The sequence below is a fragment of the Plecotus auritus genome (assembly GCF_963455305.1).
Source record: "Plecotus auritus genome assembly, chromosome: 5".
Taxonomy (NCBI): domain Eukaryota; kingdom Metazoa; phylum Chordata; class Mammalia; order Chiroptera; family Vespertilionidae; genus Plecotus; species Plecotus auritus.
The window spans coordinates 156,791,496-156,796,294 of record NC_137776.1 but is presented as its reverse complement, the minus strand read 5'-3'; positions in this window follow the sequence as shown (position 1 = coordinate 156,796,294).

The window sequence follows — 4,799 nt, the reverse complement described above, 5'->3', positions numbered from 1 at the left end:
CACTATGCCTGGAATTTTCTGAATTAGGGCCTGGATTCTAAGACTCTCCACTGGGCAAACGTATCAAATGCTTGCTGTGTGTAGAGACTGAGATGAAAGTGATACCACTCACTCATTAACCCATCCAACAAATATTTACTGGACATCACCAAGTCCCTGCTCTCACAAAGCTTACCTTCTAGTGGGCAAGACAGAGAACAAATGTAAACAAATAAGGGATTTCATTTCAGACCTTGACACAAACTAAGAAAACAAAGCATGGACAAAGGGTAGAAAGTGATGTGGGAAGAGAGTGCTAAGATAAGGTGGTCTGAAAAGTCCCCTCTGAAGAGGTAACAAGAGAGCACAGATGTGAAGGGTCAGAAGTAGCCTGGGAAAAGAACATTCCACATAGAGGGAACCACAGAGACAGACTGAGCAGGCCCAAGCTCCGTACCTTCAAAAGAAGGCCTGTATGGCTGGCGTGAAGGGAGCAAGAGCAGAAGAGCTGGCAGTTAGGCAGAGAGGTGGGAGCCACGGGACTGTATAGGGCCTGCAGCTCATGGAAACCCTGCAAATTTCATTCCAAGTGTGATGTAAAGTCACACTTGAGGAGCGACAACTTAATTTACATTTTTAAAAATCAGAAGGCAGCTATGTGGAGAACTGATTGGAAAAGGGAAGTATTTAAGCAGTAAGAGCAGTCAGGAAAGCTATTGCTGTCCAAGTGGCTGATGGTGGCTTGGGTTTGGGTGACAGTAGTAGGTGGAGAAAAGTTGTTGGAATGCTGGATGTATTTTGAAGGAAGAACCCACAAGACTTGCTGATGGTTTGGATCTTGAGGGGATGAGGAAAACAGAGGAGTCAAGGATAACACCAAAGTTTTTGAGCTGAGCAACTGGGTGAAGAATGATGCCATCAGCTGAGATGGTTGTATATAAGAATGGAGAAGGGAGGTGGTCTGGAATCAAACATTCTATTTGAGGCTTATTGATTTTGCAATGGCAAGTAGGCAGCTAGATGTGTGATTCTGGAATTCTGGAGATAGTTTGAGACTAGAGACAGACTGGGAGCCACCTGTGTAGAAGTGGTATTTAATCTCCAGGATTGGGTGAGATGAATAGGAAGAGAGTAGAGATGGAGGAGATTAGGGAATTGAACACTGGGACATGCCACCATGATGTGGTCAGGAAGAGAAGGAGTGGCTAAGAATGTACAAGGACAACCACAAGGGGACTGGGAAGCCTGGGGAGGAAGCGCTTCAAGGAGTGCATCAAAAGCTGCTGGTAAACCCACTGGTGTGGCTCAGTGGATTGAGCATCGTCCTATGCACCAAGAGGTCGCTGTTTCAATTCCTGGTCAGGGCACATGCCTGGGTTGCGGGCTTCATCCTCAGTAGAGGGCATGCAGGAGGCAGCCAATCAATGTTTTTCTCTCTATCCCTCTCCCTAAAATCAATAAAAACATTTTTTTAAGCTGCTGGTAAATTAAAAGTAAAATGAGAACTGAGAATTAACCATTGGCTAAGAAGGTGGCGACTGTGTGAACCTCTCAGTGAAGTGCTAAGGTGCTTGCCTCAAGTGGACTGAGGAGAAAATGAAAGCTGAAGGAGAAGAATCTGAGCAAATCCCAGCAGGAAGCCCTCAGCTGGCATTTTTAAAGAAACATCTTAAAAAACATACTACTCACTGAGGTAGGGGGAGTGGGAAACAAAAGGGGAGAGGGAGGTTGAGACTTCCAGAGAATAAAATAGAGGGAAATTATTGAAATCCTGAGGCCCAAAGAGCAAGAAGAGAAATTGTATTAACTGAAGTTGGGTGAAAAGCCACAGAAAGGGGCCACCTGGAGCAGAAGTTGTAGTTGATGGAAGTAGCACTCAGAAACACAGCAAAGTAGGGAAGAAGCATGAAGAATAAATTGGGCTAAATTCAGTTGTAAGCCAGCATGTAAGGCAGCCCAATGATAGAATCCAAAGAAGCCAGTTTCCCAGGGGAGGGATGGGAGGAGAATCGACCTGAGAATGGAGGGGAGCAGTCAAAATTCAGCGCAGCCATAAGCTAGGGGAGGGAGAGGACTCTCTCTCTCTCTCTCTCTCTCTCTCTCTCTCTCTCTCTCTCTCTCTTTCTTCCCCCCTTTCCTCCCCCCCCTTTTCCTCTCTATGAAATCAATAAATACATATTTTTTAAAAGTAGCTTTGATGTTTAACAATCATGGTGATTTAATGTAGACTCAATGCGGGGAAACAAGTCCCATTTTCTGGCATCTCTATTGGAACCTGTGGCAATGTGTGCTATCACCACCTGGTGGCAGCATACCCCAATCAAGGGTTCCATTGTTTGGAAGGGGACTCCTTTCAAAAGTTTATGGACAGAAAGAGAACCAGATCTTAAGTATCTCCTGCTGAAGTGCACAGCACCACCATTGAAGTAGCCATGCCCAAAAATCAAACCTGAATCCAATTAAGGTTCTGGACCCAACTACCAATTTACAGGAAGTACAGGAAAGTTAAACAGCCTCATGAGGATGTGAGCAGCAAAACCAGAATGTGGCATCTCTACAGGACAAACACCTTAGTTTCTTTCTTTATACAAAAAAAAAAAAAAAAAAAAAAAAGGCAAGAAAAAGCTGAAATATTAACATATCACCAAAAAAAAGGTCAGCAGAAATTGTTGATAGAGATGATTGAAATCTCCTAAGATTAGTGAAAATAGCCTATGAGCAAATCACTCCAAGAAAAAGCGCTAATAATGAGATGGCAGGCAGTCAATGACCCCCTGAGTCTCTGGAAAACAGCTGGTGAGCCAGTCAGTCCAAAGAAACAGTGACTGAGTGAGTCCAGAGAAGAATTGAAGATCAAGACAGGTCAGAATGAAAAAGTCTATGACCCAGTCAGTCCTGGGTTAAACAAGTCAATGAAGGAGCCAGTTGAGAGCAACAAGTCAATGACCTAGTCCAGTGGTCGGCAAACCGCGCCTCGCGAGCCACATGCGGCTCTTTGGCCCCTTGAGTGTGGCTCTTCCACAAAATACCATGGCCTGGGCGAGTCTATTTTGAAGAAGTGGCGTTAGAAGAAGTTTAAGTTTAAAAAATTTGGCTCTCAAAAGAAATTTCAATCGTTGTACTGTTGATATTTGGCTCTGTTGACTAATGAGTTTGCCGACCACTGACCTAGTCAATCAGGCAATATAACTCAAATGACTGAGTCAGCCAGGCAAAACTAGACCTCAAACCAATGCCTTAATGCAGGGGTATGGAACGTTGGCCTGTGGGCCAAATAAGGTCTGAGAAATCATTTGGTCTGGCCCTGCCAAGGCATTAGGAGTGAGTTAATTGTCTGACCAAACATAGCAGGGTAATTTTTAAGTTGATAATTCTGTATAGCCCACAAATGATGTTGTAAATATCCAAATGACCCTTGGCAGAAAAAGAGTTTCCCCACCCCTGCCTTAAAGGAATGAGACTTTTGGATGAGGGCGTAAGGGTGTTTACATGTGGGAGTGATGTGAATTGTTGTGGTCAGAGGAGTGACTTCAAACATGACTTTCATCAATTCCTTCCCTCACTGTACACCCATCCCGTTCCTCTATCATGAGATAAAATCTAGCCCTGACGGGTTTGGCTCAGTGGATAGAGCGTCGGCCTGCAGACTGAAGGGTCCCGGGTTCAATTCTGGTCAAGGGCATGTACCTTGGTTGCGGGCACATCCCCAGTAGGGGGTGTGCAGGAGGCAGCTGATCGATGTTTCTCTCTCATCGATGTTTCTGACTCTCTATCCCTCTCCCTTCCTCTCTGTAAAAAATCAATAAAATATATTTTTTTAAAAAAAGAGAGATAAAATCTAGCCCTGGCCTGTGTGGCTCAGTTGGTTGAGCATCATCTCATGCACCAAAAGGTCACCGGTTTGATTCCCAGTCAGGGCACATACCTGGGAATGGGTGGACTTGATCCCCAATAGGTGTATACAGGAGGCAGCCAATTGATTTTTCTTTCTCACATCAATGCTTTTCTCTTCCTCTCTCTCTAAAATCAATAAAAACATTTTTTAAAAGAATCATAATGAGATGATTTTTAAAAAAGAGAGAGTGATAAAATCTACTTCCCCACCCCTTGGGCTGGCCTTGGGACTTGTTTTGGCCAGAAGAATATGGCAGAAGTGTCGTCTGTGGGTCAGTACTAGCTCTAGCCTTTAACAGAAGTGGTTGGATGCCCTCTTTTAGCCAGCCACCATGTAAGAATGAGACTAACCTGAAACCACCAGGTTGTGAGGAAACCTAAGGTAGCCCTGTGGAAAAAAAGACCATGTGGAGGATAACCGAGGCACCTGCAACTGCCCAGCTGCCAGCTGAATGCACCTAAGGGACCCAGCCATTGTCACATGGAACAAAAGCCTGGACTTAATTCTGGACCCACAGATTAATGAGAATAAGGTATTGTTTTAAGCCACTGAGTTTTTGGATAGATTCTTAGGCAGCAAGAAATAACTATTTTCTGAATGGCTCAAGGCATTCCCCCGCAAGAAAGCAAATACTATTACCTTTGATTAAAAATATTATAATTCCTCCCTGGGAATTTCTCTTAATGTAGATTCAGAGCAAGGTTCTTATTTTATAGGACAAGTTTTCCAACATGTATATAAAAACTTAAACATCAAATTTCAACCACATGACTGTATCACCCCCACAAACTGGCAAATAGACGGCAAAGCAAGGACAGAGTAAGCTTTGCAGTAAGATAGCCTTAAATAGCTGAGCCATTTTCAATTATCATGATGTAAATGCAAACTGTAATTTAAAAGACCATGAGTCTCAACAGGTTACCAG